Raw genomic sequence first — 19,766 nt, forward strand, 5'->3', positions numbered from 1 at the left:
ACCCAAATTATCACTGAAATACTTGGAAAGAGCTTTTTAGTTTTTATCATGTTGGAGAAATAAAAAGCTACATTATACAAATATTCTCTAACTTTAGCATCATATTTAAATTATATTATATTTTTTATTAGACTCATTTATATTTAAATTAATTATATTTTTTATTATCTATATTTATTAATATAAATATAATGTTATTAAACATATATAAATAGAAAATATCAAATATTTTTATTAAGTACAATATAATTATTTTTTATAATTATTTGATATTTATTAATATTATTTTTTTAATAAAGAAGTATAGTATATAATATATAATAAATATATACTAATTAGCTTGTTATTAAAATTAAAAATAATTACTTTAATATAAAAATAAAATTAAAACATTTGTATCATAAAAAAAAAACTAAAATTTTATATCATTATTTAATAATCAAATTATAATTTGTTGATTATAATTTGTTAAAATTTGATTATTCGTAAATTTTTTATTATTTTATATTTTTTATTTATAATAAGAACAAGTCAATAAATTTAACTAATGATCTAAATTGAACTAATGAACTAATAAATCAGATTCGATTACAGTTCTAACAATTATAGCTTCATGTTTTAGGCTGGTTGGTCAATTTTAAATAATCTTATTTGATTGTAAAATATTTTTTTATATTATAAAAAAAAATATTTTCAGAGATAAAAATTACATCTTCTCAACAAATTTATAACAAAGTAATAAAGAGTAAAAAGACGAGCATAGAATACGAGCCCAAAAGCTCAAAAGTCCAAAAGTCTATTGTTTATATAGATTTGCCGGTGGCATTTGTTAACCTAGCTCTACTATAATTAAAAAAAAAAAAAAAGAAACTTAGCTTTACTCTCATCAAAATGGCATCGGAGGAAGACAATGCGTTGCGTCTCGTGAATACTGATGACGACCCGGACTCCCGCATGATTAATAAGGTAAGCTTCTACCATGAATAATTATTTTTTGTTTCAATTTGATTATGCTGCTGTATCTGTGTGTGAATTAAAAATAACAACGGTGGAGTCCGAGATTTCTGAGAATGAGAAAGAGGAGATTCGGCTATTTTATGAGAGAGCAGAAAGAAGAAGGGGGCTCACCATCTCCATCTACTTACACCGTTGTCGAAAACCAGTGCAGAAACAACGAGGAGTCTTTGAAGGCCATTCCAACAACACTCCAAATAAGGTAAGCTTATACGATTAATAGTTTTTCTGCTGTCAATTGAATAGCCCTAACATATAACCTAATCTTACTTTACTGCATTGGTGGAGTCTGAGATTTCTGAGAAAGAAAAAGATGAAATTCTCTACCCTTCTGATCGAGAAGCAAACCTTGCATTAAATGTGCAGAAACTATGATCAGAACTGATTCGCCTCGGGCTATTTAATGAGGAAGCCCGAAGAAGAACTTCGTCAAGATAACAATACATGCTTATTATATTGCTGCTGTGTGGATTCAAATATTATATATCATATAATAAATTGCATTATGTAGATGGAATTTGGAATCTACATAGATAGATAAACATTTGTATTTATAATTTAGGTTGAATTTTAAAATGGATAGATAGCAATAATAATAATAATGGATTACAAACTAAAATGGAGAGTCCAAAATAGAAACTGAAAAAAGAACCCGAATTTAAATTGAACAGAATACTAAGAGTTATGAGTTGACAACTAATTAAGATTTCAGTTAGTTTTGTAACACTTACACTAATCACCAAGAAAAAATACAAATTAAAGGATAGAATCCAAGCTTGAGGGAACATTGGTCATAACAACAACAAATCAACAATAATTAATAGTTGAGAAAAGTTCAGTATACAAGCGATTAGGGCTTGTAATTATTACAAGTTCATTAACGCCTAATCCACCAAAACGTGCTGCAACTCTTACGTCACATACACGCGTTTCACATTTTTTTGTGCCTCTTTTTCTTCTTCTTCTTTCTCCGTGCTTCCTCTTCCTCTTCCTCTTCCTCTTCTTCTTCTTCTTCTTCTTCTTCTTCTTTCTCTGTGTCTCTTTTTCTTCTCTTCCTCCCTCTTTTTTTTATTGAAATTTCTTCTCCTCTTTTCGTTTTCTCTTTCTCCTTCATCAAAATCACCAGAAAAAACGAAAAAACATTATTCAAGGTACGTTTCTTGCCTTCTCTTTCTCCTTCTTCTTCTTCTTCTTCTTGCTACATGTTCTTCTTCCTCTTCCTGTTCTTCTTCTTCATTTACGTGCTTTTCTCTTTGTTTTCTTTCTTCGTTATTCTCGGTTTCCATTGTTTTTTGACATCAAGTTCTGAAATCGTTTTTGAAGAAGAAGAAGCAGTAGAAGATGAGGAGGAAAAAGAGAGAGAGTTCTGAATTATGCATAAGGTGTACTTCAACGAATTTTGGGTGTATTTCTTAAATTCTTTGGGTGTATTTTTGTAATCCTTTGGGTGTATTTTTATAATTCTTTGGGTGTATTTCTATAAATTCTTTGGGTGTATTTCTGTAATCGTTTGGTTTATTTTTGTAACTGTTTGGGTGTATTTCTATAATTCTTTGGGTGTATTGATTTCAAGAAGAAATATACTGTCTCTCCCTATATTGGGTGTATTTCTTAAATCCTTTGGGTGTATTTCTGTAATTCTTTGGGTGTATTTCTGTAATCTTTTGGTTTATTTCTGTAACTGTTTGGGTGTATTTCTGTAATCCTTTAGATGTATTTCTATAATCGTTTGGGTGTATTTTTGTAATTGTTCGGGTGTATTTCTGAAGTTCCATCATCTTCAAAATAATTTCAAAGTTTGATTTCAGAAACCATGAAAATCGAAAAAAACAGAAGGAGATCGAAGGTAAAGAGAGAACGCTTTTCCATACAAATCATACAAGTCATTTATATTCACGCTTCTGTAACGCGCGTATTAGGCCCATCTTCTTCTGCTTCTTCTTCTATAACACGCGTGTTAGGCCCAACTTGTAAGACTTGTAAACAAAAATGACTTGTTAAAATTCGCAACAGAGGTGTAAATTTAATTTTTTATCGGGTGTATTTATAGTCTGCGTTTGGGTGTATTATGCAGATCTCTATGCAGACCGTCATATATGGGTTCCAATCTATCTGGATCACCACTTCATATTATAGTACCTGTAAATCAGACATTTTGAATACACCAGAGAGAGTTTAATTATGGAAAAAAAATTTACTTATAATTGGATCAAATATATTTACACTATGTGTTCAATTTCTTACAAGAGTATATAACAGTTACATTAATCAGTGACAATATCATTAGAATCTATCTGACAAAATGGACTCAATAACAATGAGGATGGCCTGGACAGTCTTATTGCATCACTTTTCCTCGCTCATATTTCTGAATTTCTCACTCAACAGATGGGTTGCACACTTTAGGTCCTTGATTTGCTGTAAACAAAGCAAAATTAGAGTTAGATATATTTCTATTATGAAAAACTGATTTGATCGAAGACATATTTGTTCTTACATTTTTTTCAGCTTGGTTTTTGCCTTCCATTTTTACTGCAATGAAAAATACACCCATAGATATAAGTCAGATACACCCATAAATCAACCACATACACGCAAACCGATTTTATAAGTATTTAATGAGATCAGTTCAAAATGATGTTCAATTGACTCAAACAACGATAAATATACAAGCTCTAGCAATATTACAATGTCAAGCAATATACACCTAAGGACAAGCAATATTAGAACAGTTGCAACAGTTGATTATATTACATGATATGGGTTCAGGAATATACACCCAACAAATTACGCTGTATACACCCAACAATCAACCATATACACCCAACACATTACGCCATATACACCCATACAAATTACTCCATATACACCCAATAAATTAAGCAATATACAGCGAAAAATCAGTTACGAGAAGAACTAGAACAAGAAGAACAGTAAAACCTAGAACCACTTTGAAGAACAGTAAAATCTAGAGGAACTTACAAGAAGAGTAAAACCTAGAATAAGAAGAATAGTAAAAACAGTGATATGAGATTTAGAACAAGAAGATCAATAAAACCTAGAAGAACATAGAAGAACAGTAAAACATAGTTCTTCGATTTCGAAATCAGAAACAGAAATGTGGAAAATGTACAAGATGAGTAAAACAATAACGTACCTTGAATGATATTTTGTTGATGGTTTCTACTATTATTCGCGACGAGTTCAAATGTCTCTTCAGTTTGGAATGTTGCTCGAAACTTTGTGGTTTTTGTTTTCTTTGAAGGAGAAGAGGAAGAGTTAGCCATGACGAGCGATTATTCCGAAGAGTAACCGTTTGAATGACGCGCGTGGGTTGACGCTCCATTCAAAAGGAGTTAATGCGCGTAGACAAGTTATTGAGTTGGGCTAACTTGTAAGGCTTGTAAGCCTTTTTTGCTTGTATGTGTAGCAGACTCCTTAATAGTTTTACTTAGCTTTAAGTCATTAATTAATTACACTAACAAAGCTTCTTGCATCATCATTATCTAATTAATCACCTTGAGATGTCACAATTTGAGGTGTATCATCCTATTTGCTCATATTCCCAGCTTAACTTAGATGCAACTCTTTCATGTTGTGGGGAATATTCCTACAATTATGATCATTATGTCACCAAATCTTATATATCAATTGCTAGTTAATTGAGGCCAATCATACATATATTATGTAAAAATCGGGAAGACTCTATTTAAAAAAAAAAGATTTTTTTAATTATATATATATATATTAAAAATATAATTATTTGTGTATTTTTTTGTATCGACTTAAACTTTTAGATTTAGTAATTTAATAAATTTTATGAAATGATATCCAAATTTTTATGATTTAAAAGTTTAAAATTTGATGGTGTTATATATATTTCCAAAAGAAAGAAATTTCAATATAAGATAAATAATAAAAAAAATTCTATACAAAATATATGTAAAGCAAAAAATTAGTGCAATAATTATTTTGTTTTATTTTAATTTTTTATATTAGTGCAATAATTAGTTTTATGCTTTGCTCAACTAAGGGACCACCCGTGGATTTGAAATATGCAGTAATTTCTAATTTCTTATAAATGAAAAAGAGTTTTAGAAGATAGTATGGTCATCAAAATTTTACTAACTGATATAAGTTTAAAGATATCATGGTCATTATTTTGCTTTTTTTTTCTGCACTTTTCATTTTTGGCTCCCTACAATAATTATGGATGGTTTCAATAAAATAGTATGTTGCTTCATGTTTTGATTTGAATATTTTGCATTATTAGGTGTTAAAAGGTAAAGTGATTTGCATGATGAAAAATATGGTACAAGAAAAAATTCATAGAAATATATTGTAATTTTATTGGTAAATGTTGTACATGTCAAAATTGACTATTTGAAGTTGGTATTAGATAACAAGAATATAAATGAAGGATAAAGTCATAAAAGCCAAGGAACATATAAACTGGGAGGTGCGATTTTTGAAAAACAATAATTAGCCTTAGACATATATTTCAGCATCTATTTGTTGTGATGCTACGAGAACATGATTTAATAAGAAAAATGACATGAGTTGGATGTTACAAGAACGTGATTTAATAAAGAAAATAACATGATGTCGAATAATAAAGAAAATGACATCATGTCAAACAAAACGAGACACTTAAATGTTAATAATTTTAGAGATAAAATGGTCAGGGATGTTAGATTTTTCTTTGCTTAATCCATTTGAATACTACATCCTAAATAATAGTTGGAAGACTTATTTTTCTAATATATTTTTGATATACAGATTGATCATTTTATTATTAAAAATTTAAAAAATGAATAGATAATTTACATTACTATAAAATTTATTTTTTTTTATTTAATAATAGAGTTCAAGCTATATAAATTTTGAAACTAAATGTTTGGAGTTTAAAGCAAGTACAACTTAACTGAGAATAATATAAGATACGTTTAAAGAAAACATAAAATCTTAGTATTTTTTTATTTTTATTAGTTTATGAAATTACATAAATTAAATTATTATAAAAAATAATTTATGTATTATAAAAATTAATTATTATATATATTAGTTAATAATTTTTTATTATTTAAGTTATCTTTAAGTTTTAATTAACATACTAGTGTTAAACCCGTACGATGCACGGGTTTATATTTTAATTTGATATGGTAAATCGAAAATAATATTTTATAATTATAAATTTATAAAGTTTAGTATAACACTATCATCGTCATTATATAATAAACGTATTTAATATGTTGTTTTATCTTTGTTTAAGTAAAATGCAAATGAAACAATTTGAAGTTTATAATATTTTTGAGCTATAAGAAAAAAGACATGAAAAAATAAGAACATATATATAACTGTAATAGTAGAATGTCAATTTTACACTAAATTTTATATTATAAGGCTAATGAAAGTTTATTGACAACCAAGTATTTTACTAACCTCGTTAAAAAAAATAATTGGCATATGATGTTATGCTCCATGTTACACATTTTATTTCAATTCTGAAAGTATAGTTAATAAATTAGTTATATCTACGACAAATATTTATACAAAAGTATAAATCATAATATGTTACTAAAATAAAAATACTATTTTCTTATTTAAATATTATTAAAAACTTCGTTGAATACGACATTTGTTGTTGATAAGTTTGCCAGTTTGGATTAACTCTTGACAAAGCAACATGAAGTTGCCCATTGGTGAACACTGATTTTAGCAAGTAAAGTCTTATATGCGATAATAATTTACCACATAGTGAAATACCTTGGCTTTCAATATTTTTCTCCTCATATATAGTATCCCGTCAGCCAATAATGTCTAAGTTGTATTCTAAATATGATTTGGTTTGTTAACACTATTAGATATCAATAGCATCACAAATAGTTTTCTCAATTGATGACCAAACCTTATTAATAGCTGCAATGAATTTTCTATCGTCAAGTAATAGTCCCATAAAATAGAAAATATCTTGGAAGCTAGGATATGTAATCCCATTAACTATCATAATAGACTCATATGTTGTGCAATGTTTTTGAATAATTACAAAATTCTCATATAGTAGATATCACATGTACCCGATGGAATATAGTTTAATCTCCTAATAAAATATTCTCTCTTGCGTGGATATCATTTCCTTTCTTCTATATTATAAACAAACTGATTTGAAAACTCAGCATACGTTAAAGTTTGACCTGCTTCAAATTCTTTGTTGGCCTCCATCCATGCTAAGATATTTTATCTTTCCCTTTCTCTTAATCCATGATTTTCTCAAGATTGTCATCGTATTTAAAGATGATATTTTGTTTTTCGGATAAATAAAAGGCAAATAATTTGTTTGCCAAAATTCTCCACACAACCTCCCGTGTAGACAAATACCCACAATCATAAAATCATTTAATCTCATAATACATTTTTTTAAGTATGCTTTATCTTTTATATTTTTAATACTAATATATTAATAATAATATTTTAAATAAAAAGATAGAAAAATATTTATTCACCGAAAATAATTTTTTCCTCAATAAATTAAAATTCTTCAAGCACAAAAAAATATAATATAACAAAAATATTTATAATAAAATAAAATTAAAATAATAATCTAAATAGAAAATACTAAAATAAATAAATTTAAATTTATAGAATAAAATCTCGAAACAAATCTAAATAAATAAATTTACATTGAAGTCAATATTAAAATTTTTAGATTTTATTTTACTCATCTAATATGTATAAGTGTTTATATTAAAAAAAACTAATTATAACTTAAAAAATAACAACAACAAAAATTGTACTAAATTATATACATATATGTTTTATATTTGAAAATTTAAAAATTAAAAAATTTATAACATTTTAAACACACTTTATAAATTATTTTTTATTAAAGAAATAGTTACAATTTAAAAATTAATAATTATTTATTTATTTTATTTTATAAAGATAAAACCAAGTATTTTTTAAAAAATAACAATATCTTGACGATTGTCTTATGCAAGCTTTTGTCTCTCTCTCATTTTCAATTCCTTTCTTTCTTTCTTAAATCCTATTCGGTGGAATGAATGAATGAAGCCCAAAAAAGTGTTATATATATAGATAACCATAAGCCACATTTGACTTTTTTTTTTATATTGACTGAAAGCCAAGTAAATGATTCTTTTTTAATTAATAATAATATTAATTTTTTTATTTTTTTAAATATCTCATTATAATAAAAAAATTTAAAAATCTTAATGAATTTTAAACTTAAAGTATCATAAAATTTAATTTTAATTACATTTAAAAAAATATTTTTTTAATTAAAATTCTCAAAAAATATAATAAATCATGAATAATGCATTATTCAATTTTCAAAAACTGAAGTTGTTATAATATTTAATAACATCTAAAATGGATTAAAATAACAAAAAATTGTTATCAATAAGTTCGTTAAGTAAAAAATGCAACCGAAATTATCAATAAAATAAACAATTTTATCCATGAATTATACTTTTTTTAAAACAATAAACTTACCAACCAAATACGTATAATCGAACTCAGGAGTATTGAGAGTGTCAAAACTCACAAAATTAAAACCACAAGTAATAACCAAATAACTTCAATTTATATTTAAAAAAATTCTAAATTCCAAACATATAAATCGAAAAAAACCAAAAGAAAAATAACAACTTCAGAAAAAATAATGTTTCTATCAAAACAAACATATACTTTACATTATTCTATTAGATAGACTCTAGAACGGATTCTAAAACACGTGCATCCAAATTCTCAAGTTTCATTATCAATCTTGATCTTCTTGCAGATTGAGGTATCTCCTTGCACCTTCGAATCTTCCGACTCGGAGAATAGTCGCTTGGCTGGTGTAATAGCATTTTTCAACACTTCGGATTCATCATTGTCCGTAACTTCATTGGAGAATTCAAGTAACAAATTCTGTACAAAATACTACGTTAAATTAAAGACTTCATTCTCACCTTTAATTTTATCTCAATAATATTTTTTGAATAAAATAAAGATCTAACTTTGAGAAAATAAATAAATAAAAGATTCATTTTTTGAACAAATATCTTAGCACCTTCTACTTTTTCTCCTTCAATGATTGAGGATGTCTTTAAAATTGGAAGCAAACTATGGATGTAGTCAACATCCTAAAATTATAATTAGTTATTAATTATTATTTAAAAATTAGATACTACTAATGACCAAAAAAGAGAAAAATAAACTGATTTTTAATAGAAAGTGAAAAATGTGGATTATCAATCATCTTCTTAACTTTATAAGAGGGTGAAAAATATGGATTATCAGATATTTGAACTTCAACGATGAAGAAAAAGGTCTTATCAATTAGGTTAAGAAAAAGTATAGGTGTATCCCATTCTGCAGGGTATTACATAATATATTAATAATAAATAATATAAAAATTACCATTAAAAATATCTTCACTAATATTTTTAGAAATAAATATTGGTTAGAACTTACCAATAGGAGTGGATCAAATATCTTTACACAGCTCTTTTTTAGAACTTGTTTTGTCTCATTGTCAAAGACTACAAAACATGCAAAATAAAATAAAATAGAATTGATGAACAAAAATCAAAGAATGATTAGATGGGAATAAATAAAAATAAATTTAAAATATAAATAATATAAATTTAAAATAAAATAGAAAAATATTAGTAGAAAACTCACGTCTTCATGAGCCAAACCATCTCAATTGAGTATGGTAATGGAGAATTTCCGTAACTTGGTAGTGTCCATAACCGTATCACTCGTATACGTACACACAAATTGTTGATGGTAGGATTGATGTCTGTAATTTTGTGAATACCAACAATTGGAATAAGTAGAGAAATTTTGAATATATGTAAAGAAAGGAATTTATGTACTTTAAATTGTGGTGCTTTACATCTCTCGATAAGATATTTCATTGATAAGATACATTGTAAACGATTGTGGTAAAAGACAATTGAACTGGAACATTAGACGATAAGAACAACTTAGAGTAACAACAATTAATAAATTATTAAAAGAATAATATAATAGAATGAGTATATGAAAAATATTATAAAAAATTATAAATTGTACCTTAAAAGGATCAACTTCAATAAAAAATGAAGAATACATTCTTATTCTATGAAGTAGTAAAAAAATATTAAATATAGAATTATGAGCTAACTCTCAAATTTAGATTGATGTACGACAGGAAAACACTATTTATAGACCTTAGTAAAACAAAAATAAATATGTAAATTAATTACTATTAAGGCAATTTGTTATTATGTACAGTAATTACGCATTATAATTGATAAGTAATTTAATAGTGCATTAAATATTGATTTGATATAATTATAATGAAGATATATTCTTAAATTAGTATAATTATATATTATTCATTAAATATTAAATATAATATAATAATATAATTATAATAAATAATTTAGAATAGATGAAAAATTTTATTCGTTTTGGAGGGAAAACGGACTCACGAGAGAGTGACACGTCACCCTTATTAGTTGGGGAAAAACCCAGTTTTAGTATATTAAGTAGATTGTGGTGCTTTACATCTCTCATAACTTATATTTTTATAGTTGACTCATAATTAAAATTTTTTAAATTTGATTGACTTTAATTTAAATTTAAATTAAAAGTCAATCAAATTTGAAATTTAAAAAATAACAACCTAAGTAAAATAACCCAAATAAATAAAATAATTTAAAATTTAAAAAATAATAACCTAAGTAAAACAACCCAAACTTAAAATTTGAAAATAACAACGTAAGTAAATAATAATTTATAATTTATAATTTATAAATATAAATCTAAAAATTTCTAGTGATGACACCTAAACAAATAAACTCTCAGATTCAACGTATGAGCGACACATAAGCAAATGAACTCCCTATTTGTATTACTATAAAGATAAAGATAAAGATATATATGATATATATAATATTTTATTATTATTTTTGTGCCATCCCGTGCAACGCACGCGTCGATGCACTAGTATTACTATATAACTAACCTCCATCTTTTTGACAAGGTCTTTTGGTGAAGGGGGCAGATACGATTATGTGGCGAGTTTTGGGGCTAATGAAGCCTTCTTCCACAGCTTTGTCAATGAAAGACAATAACGAATTGTAGTATCCATCTACATTCAGTAACCCCACCTTGCAATAATAAAATAATATTACAAAAATTATTATATTTTTCCTCAATAAAACAAGTAATATATAAATAAGAATATCCCTTAAACAAGTACAATAATTTTTTAATTTAAAAGTTTCAATTTAGTTCTTACTGGTTTGTTGTGGATTCCAAGCTGAGCCCATGTTATGACCTCAAGAAGCTCCTCAAGAGTTCCATAGCCACACATAAAAACAAATATAAAGAGTAGAAAAACGTAGATAGGATACGAGCCCAAAAATCCATTGTTAACCTAGCTTTACTCTCATCAAAATGGCATCGGAGGAAGACAAGGCGCTGCCTCTCGTGAATACTGATGACGACCCGGACTCCCACATGATTAATAAGGTAAGCTTCTACGATGAATAATTTTTTTTTGTTTCAATTTGATTATGGTGCTGTTATTTGTGTGTGAATTGAAGATGGCAACGGTGGAGTATGAGATTTCTGAGAAAGAGAAAGAGGAGATGCGGCTACTTTATGAGAGAGCAGAAAGAAGGGGGCCCGCCATCAGCTGCTTTCCCCGTCGTCGAAAACCAGCGCAGAAACAACGACGACTCTTTGAACCAATTAAGGTAAGCTTATACGATGAATAGTTTTTCTTTCAATTTGATTACGGTGCTGTTAATTGATTAGCCCTAACATGTAACCTAATCTTGATGAGATTTCTAAGAAAGGGAAAGATGAAATTCTCTACCCTCCTGGTCGAGAAGCAGAACTTGCATTAAATGTGCAGAAACTACGATCAGAACTGATTCACCTCGGCTTATTTGATGAGGAAGCCCCAAGAAGAACTGAGAGGGACCCGTTTGCCGCCCCAAGGCCATTCCAACAACACTTCAAAGGAGAAGCCTCCTAAATAAGGACCAACAGCAATAGTGTGAATTCATTCCTGAAATAGCTTTCCATTTGTTTCATACCATAGAGTCCTAGATCAATTACATGCAAACTATTTTCTCTAGCTAGTTTATTATTTTTTGTTCTGGATTATCATCATATAACAATACATGCTTATTATATTTCTGCTGTGTGGATTCAAATATACTCACAATATTATATACCATATAATAAAGTGCATTATTTCCGTAAGATAACTATATCAAAAAGAGAAACGAAAAACAGAATTGTTCACCCCCCAAAAGAACAGGCTTAATTTGATTTTCGGCCAAAAAGAGCTTGCTGTTAGAGAATGATTTTGTGTTTTGCGACTTACCTTCCCGCCCGGAATTATAGCATTTTGAATGATGATGAAAAATGGACTACCTTATCCTGTATAGTTTATATCTAAGTTTTTCTTCTCCGGGCTTTAAGCCCCGTATTAGTACCCCAAAAAAAAAATACAAATTTGGATGTTAATACCAACAAAATATTTATAGATTTGGATGTTGTATGATGAGAAAGTTACAAAAGCTTAGAAGTTAGAAACAATGTTCTATTCTGAAACGGAGAAGGTTGGTTGTGAAGGCGAGGTGAAGGAGGGTGGTGAGGTATGTTGTTCTAAGGAAGATGGTGTTGTTGGTGGGGCAACACCGGTTTCAATTACAGGTGATGGTGGTAGTTTGAAGTGTTCTGTTGTTTCTATGGAGAAGCCATTTAGGAGGTTTACTAGGTCTCTACTAAAGAGAAAGTTGGAAGATGATGTTAGTGGCGCAAAGGTTGGGAATGATAAGGTAAATAACAATGCCAAAGCTGTTGAAGTTGGTGATGATGTCAAGCAGGAAATGGAAGATGGTGCATTGGTTGCTGTGTCCAAGGCTAGTACTAAGAGGTGCCCAACAAGTCTGAAGGAGCTTCTAGCCACAGGGATTCTTGAGGGTGTGGCAGTGAATTATGCTCACAGTGTGAAGGTGTTGGCTGATTTTCCTTCTTATCGCATAGGCTCTCTTTTGAGATATGAGTATTGCTGTTGAAAATGTGAGTGTCTGAATTTGAGAAATTTGCAGGCAAGCAAGGCTGGATAAGCAGGGCTTCGGGGAGTGATTAATGGTGATGGGATTGTGTGCAATTGTGAAGATTGCCATGGTGTTGAGGTAAGTAAAATGAAGATACACTTTATGTTACTGTATGGTCTAAAATATTGTGTGTCAGTTCCTTTGTTTTTTGTGGAACTAGGTTGTGACGCCCACCTTGTTTAAGCTTAATGCTAGTCGTTTAAACAAGTGCCCCCCCGAGTATATATACCTTGAGAATGGGAGTACTCTTCGTGATGTCATGAATGCATGTTTGGATGTACCATTAGAAACCTTGGAAGAAGTTGTCCAAAAAGTCATTGGAGGAGGCTTGACCATAAAGAAATCTACCTTTTGTTTTAACTGCAGAGGTTTGAGATTCACTTGTTTGATTTCCTGTCCTTTGTTGACGTGCTTGCAAGCTTATTCCAGTCAGGCTAACAAGTAACACTATTTTATCATTGTACATTTGAAGATGCCAATGTTGTGTCGAGACTATTCTGCAATTCATGCATGGAGTTGAAGGAATGCCCTCCTAACCTCCCCACTCAAACAACCGACACCAGCAATTGCAATGTTTCACTTGCAGTTCAATCCAGGTACTAGTTGTTTGCTTGATGATCATAATTAGTATATCATGGAATACTATAACACTTCAAGAAAGAAAAGCATGACATTTGTTGGATAGCAAGGCATTTTTTTTAAGTCATCGTCATATGTAATATAGGTAAGGCCATCGTCAGAATTTACCGAGCATTTCTTTTCTGTATACTAGCCGGATGACAAGTTTGGTTTCAGGCATTCATACATTGGTGATTTATTTGAGTATCATTTGTATAAATGTATTTGCATGTCACTCCTACAGACGTATTACAAAACTGATTGGAATTTCTTTGCCTCAATGTAGTCATATGATTATATAACATGAACTTTTTTACCATTGCAGATCCCCGGAACCCATTGTGGTTCAAAGTCAATAAACAATGGAATGAAGCACAGCACATCTCGTGATAAGAGTGATGGAAAAGTAACTACGAAGTAAGCATTTGTGTTCTGTTGGAAAGTGCAATTTTTGTGTATGAATTAAATATTATTTTTATTTGTTTCGACATGTATTTTTCTCTCTTATACGTGAATTTTGAAAGGGATCTACGCTTGCATAAGTTGATCTTTGAAGCAGATGTGTTGCCAGATGGAACAGAAGTAGCATACTATGTTCACGGAAAGGTTGCATTGCATTGATAGTGACTCGTCTTTATTTTCCTATTTTTATAAATTATTGTTCTTCTGAATGTGCTTTTCTTGTGTTGGCAGCGACTATTGGATGGTTACAAGCGGTGTTTTGGAATAGTTTGTAGCTGCTGTGACAAAGAGTTACTTCTTCTTATGTAGTGTAATTGTCCTATATATTTGGTTTCAACTAGACATTTGACACTTCCTTTTGAAATACAAAATAAAAATGAATGAGCAGATTAGCCCCTCCCAGTTTGAAGCTCCTGCCGGTTGGGCATCACGTAGGAAACCATGAGTTCTGTTGTTCAAACTCTATTATTGGATTAAGTTATTATCTCCATGCATTTGGCTTTACATTACAAGGCTTGTCGGTATTCATTGCCTCTTCTCATTTGAAAACTTCTCTCTCGCCCCTCTTCTTTTTTTCGCCATTTGTTCTCCTTCAACTTTCTAGCCTCAAATCTCGATGTGTTTGGACCCTCAAATTTTATAGTATGGTGTATTGAGAAAATTGACTAGTGTTTGCTTCCCTGTTCTAACATTTTGATGTATGTATTGCAGTTACCTCCACAGGTACACATCTAATGGAGTCTCACTCCATGAGCTGTCCATCAATTATTTAAAAGAACGGAAGTTTTCCTCCAGTGATAATGATGACCTCTGCAGTATATGTTCTGATGGAGGGGATCTTTTGTGTTGCGATGGATGCCCGAGAGCATTTCACATTGGTGAAGTCCCAGTAACTTATTCTTTTCCATATTGTGTATAAATTGATTCTTTTGTAATATACTTGTATAAGTAATCTTACTTTACTGTGACGAAGATGGCAACGGTGGAGTCTGAGATTTCTAAGTCCGACTAAGAACTAGGGGGCCCTCCATCTTCTTACCCCGTCGTCCAAGACCAGTACGTTTAATTTTGTTATTACCAATAGTCTTATACTGCACTTTTTGTTACTCATGCCTACTCTACTTTTGAATCTTAATCTATCTAAATATTTTCTCTCATTGCAGGGATTTGCAATGCCAAAGGGAGCACAAGGCATGGCAATGTTGTGGTTGCTATTACCTAGCTAGTTTATTATTTTTAGTTCTGGATTATCATCATATAACGATACATGGTTATTATATTGCTGCTGTGTGGGTTCAAATATACTCACAATATTATGCAATAAAGAATTGAAGAGTATTTATAGTATGTGAATTGGTGAATGAATGAAAAATGACTTAATTGATTGAATGGATTTTACATTATGCACCCTAGCTTTTACGTTATACTAGTATCTTCAATTGAGCCTCCATTTTTGAATTCAGATTCAGTCTCTGTTTTCTCCACTGCTGTGCTTTTCTTTTATGTGTACATAAGTAGTAATATGTATCTATATTCTTGCTATTTCACTCTTAATTAATTATTTTTATGTTGCAAGTTCTGTCAAGGGGAGGGGAGGCTGTACAGATGACTACTGACCATGAACCTAATACTGAGCGGGGCAGCATTGAGAACAGAGGTGGCTATGTCTGAAAAACAATTGGTTCTAAACAATTTTGTTTTGCAGGTACTTTAAATTGGTCTTTGACAGAGGTCTTATAGGAGTCTATCATGATTGGTAAGTTCTATGCTCAGAATTTCATGTATTTTCACTTAAGGGGATATCGGAAAGAGCCTTTGGAGTTCAATATTTTGTCTTCTATAATGTGGCAAACCTCCAAACCGTTCGTAGTAAATGTCTTAATGATAATTATTATTATTCGTCTTTTTGAAAAATAACTCGAGTACATCTATATTCTAACTTGTTTTTTTCTTTAATTAGGACCCTTCTTTCTGGCAAAAATTTTCATTATCATTAACATGTATTGCAGTTTTCAATGGGTTAGTGTTTTGGATCTGAGACGTTTTGTTATTGTTCTCAAGTGCGAACCTTTCTCAACGTATCCTCGAACTTATGATCTGATCCATGTGGCCAGCATTGCATCACTTACAAAAGATCCAGCTTCTGGAAAAAGAAGGTACGATCGTCATAGCCTCTTGTTTCATCTGTTGTTTCCCAGTTGTGATGACTCATTCTAGGGAATAGTGTGATGTGATTTAAATTTTAATAGACTAATAACTGCCTCAACTAACTTGTGGCTATTGCTGTCTGATGCTCCTATCTTTGTACATATCTCTTTTCCTATCCAAAATCAAAGTGTTTTATATCATTAATTTGGATGGATTCAAAGTTTCTACAGCACAGGTATGCTTTTAATTGGCTTCCAGGTTACAATGATGTTATTTGATATTCTAAACTTAAATTTCAGGTGCTTGTGATAGGTGCTACAAATAGATTAGACATTCTTGATCCCGCTTTGTTGAGGAAGGGTCGTTTTGATAAGATCATTCGAGTTGGTTTGCCATCAAAGGATGGAAGATTTGCCATTTTGAAGGTGATTTCCTCCTCCGACAATTTATGCATAATGAACCTTGCTTCGAGAAGTATTTCATTGTCTTTATCCATCTTTTTTCGTGTGTAAACTAGGTGCATGCTAGGAATAAATTCTTTCGCTCAGAGGCATTTGGATTACATTGGGCGAGATGAGCTACTTGAGGCATTAAAGAGGGTTGGTGGTTTCTCTGCATCATTTTGGCAGGGCAATATATTTTTTCTTCTGATGTGTTTAATGTTTTCTGCTTCCGCTTCATATCTTATTGTGGATCTTGTGAATTTGCAGCGAAAAGGAACTTTTGAAACAGGGCAAGAGGATAGTGCTGAAATTCCTGAAAAATTGAAGCTTAGACTGGCATACAGAGAAGTGGCAGTTGCTGTTCTTGTATGTTATTATCCTGAACCACACCACTTTTTGCTCTTAAATTAATCTATTAATATTGCAAGTATTGGTATAGATAAGTTTGTGTAATATTCACTTGCATGAAACAGCAAGAATTTGTGTGTAATATTCACTCATTAAATCATGAAGGATAAAGAGAAAGAGTTAGTGTTCATATATAAAGAAGCTGAGTGTGGATAGAATATTTCTCTATAGGTTTGTGACAGGTTGCTCTCGTGGACCATTGCTGGGTTTCCGATATCTTGAACCTTTGTTTTGCATACAAAGGTGAATAATACTACAGAAATTATATTCTGAATTTCTGATATTAAGCTGCTTTTTTATATTCTTGTGCTGTTTTTTATATTATGTGAATTTATATTGTTGGATAGTGGATAGGTTCTCACTGATATCACTGCATCTCGCCCTTCTATTACTGTTCATTCTTCTACTTACACTAGATGTCAGGTTCTTACAATTCCTTATTCATTTTCAAACATGGGGGGTTCCCAGGATTTATGTTAAGTTCTCGAAGTTCCTTATTACAAGTTCCTCATTCCATATACCACAAACCAATTTTGCAGCTTTCATTCATTATTGCAGCAGAGTCATCGGAGGGTGAAGAATAAGCAAAGCTCACTGGAGGGAATCAACTCTTGGTTGTGGATGATGACCTCAGAGAGATGAGCAAGAAGGCTGCCTGGAGTGTTAGCTCCTGCAAGCCTGGCAATGGAGTTTCATGACAACCTGGAAACCTATTAGCAGTGAGGCACTCTCTCTCTTTGTCACAGTGTAACATTGGCATACCACATATTTAGTATTCGTAAATCATGAAGGTGTTGTTTGCTATGTTTGGTTTCAGATCTGATGGTGCTCAAACCCATTTGGTTAACATTCAGTTTCAAAAGAAAGTTAGATTACAAGTATGTACATTCAATCTAGAAACAAAGAAACTAAAAGCTGCTTCTAAAAGATTCTAATTTTGCTGAATTTGTTTTGGCTTGTTTTTAGTTAATTATTCTCTATGTGGATTTCAAGCTCGATGGGAGTAAGCTAGATGGGAGTTACACGCCAAGCAAGATTTTCCATTCGTGCTGGTGATGGCTTTCACAACCTGAAGGTAGTTTTCCCAATTTGGATTTTATTCAGAGTGCCGTTTATTCAGCTTTTTATTTCTTTTACTACTATCAACAAATAAAAGATAGAGGGTTGGGGGCTGATACTTCCTCAGAATTTTAAGTGTTGGCAATAAAACTTTTCTAAGATACATATAATGTTTTCCAAAAGTTATGAACATATTTGGTGACGTAGTGCCATTAATATATTTTTTCCCCCTATGAACTTAAGCATTAGATTCTTTTAGGCAATTAACTTTCAGGAAGACACAAATAAAAAAAAAATCCGGAATTTTTGTAGGCCTTACGATAATTTTATTGTGGTTGTTGTTGTCATATTGATGATCACTGTTGTTAATCTGGTAATGATGTTTTGAACAATCTTAGAAGATAAAAATTGTGGAACTTGTGAAGCCTACTGGTTGGGTTTATCTCTCATTGCTGGAACTGATCCTCGGTAAGCATTGATACCAAGGATATAGTATGGGTCTGAATTTTTTTATTGTTTCTATGTGATATGCAACTTCCAACCGTGCACAAGGTTGCAAACTATATAAAGCACTTAAGGAAAAATAGGATATTGATACGGAAATAAGCATAATTTGAAAGATGCAATATACCAATATGATTATATATGTTAAGATTGTTCTCTGAGGTATGTATATTATTTGAAGATGAGCAAAGCAACACATGAAAAACAAGAGTGCAAGTTGCTACAAATTATAGAGATAAAAAGTTGTGTTAAATAAACATAAATCACTAAGCTTCTCAGAACCATTTGCAAGCAAAAAGAAACCCATGTTTTGCAAATGTCTGAGTGTCTAGGAAAGAAAAAAAAATGTATCCTTGATGTATTCAATTACAAATATAATAAATTCAACAGAAATGGGAGTAGGATGTTTCCATAGGTATTGTGTTGTTGTCTGACATGGAGACGTCCTAAATACAGGATCGTTCATGTAAATTATTTATTTATATCATCTTTAAATAAATGTGTTCTGAAATCATTTTTATAACATGATTTCTTGCTTCTCCACAGGGTGTGAGATCTCTGCTGTCTTTGAAGTCATGTGTCAAATTTATAAGGAGCATTATGGCAAACCTGAGTTACATGGAAGCCAATAGGCATAGCCATATAATTATTTAGGGATGTTACACATTCATGTAACCAAGTTGGTCCAACACAAAAAAAATCCAATACTATTAAATGAAACGTGAAATACACGTGTCTTAAACATACGAAATCGTTCTTGTCCAACGCTTCTTCTCTTCTTCTTCTTCTCTTTTCCATCATGCTTCTTCTTCTTCTCATACTCGTTTACGCACGGAGTGTCTTCTTCGTATTCTTCTTTCTCCTCCTTTTCTTCTTTTTTTTTCGCGTTCCTTCTTCTTCACGTGTTTTCTCTTTATCGTAATTTTTTTTTGTTGTTGCTATTGTATTCTTGTGTCTTTTCTTCATTCTCTCTCTG

The 19,766-nt window shown here is 30.5% G+C and overlaps 1 pseudogene; it reads left to right on the plus strand.

Annotated features, from left to right (window-relative positions):
• Positions 1–11,050: 11,050 nt before the first annotated feature.
• Positions 11,051–19,555, plus strand: LOC112786083 (anaphase-promoting complex subunit 10-like; annotated as a pseudogene).
• The last annotated feature ends 211 nt before the right edge of the window (positions 19,556–19,766 follow it).

Source organism: Arachis hypogaea, chromosome 3, assembly GCF_003086295.3.
Source record: "Arachis hypogaea cultivar Tifrunner chromosome 3, arahy.Tifrunner.gnm2.J5K5, whole genome shotgun sequence".
Lineage (NCBI taxonomy): Eukaryota > Viridiplantae > Streptophyta > Magnoliopsida > Fabales > Fabaceae > Arachis > Arachis hypogaea.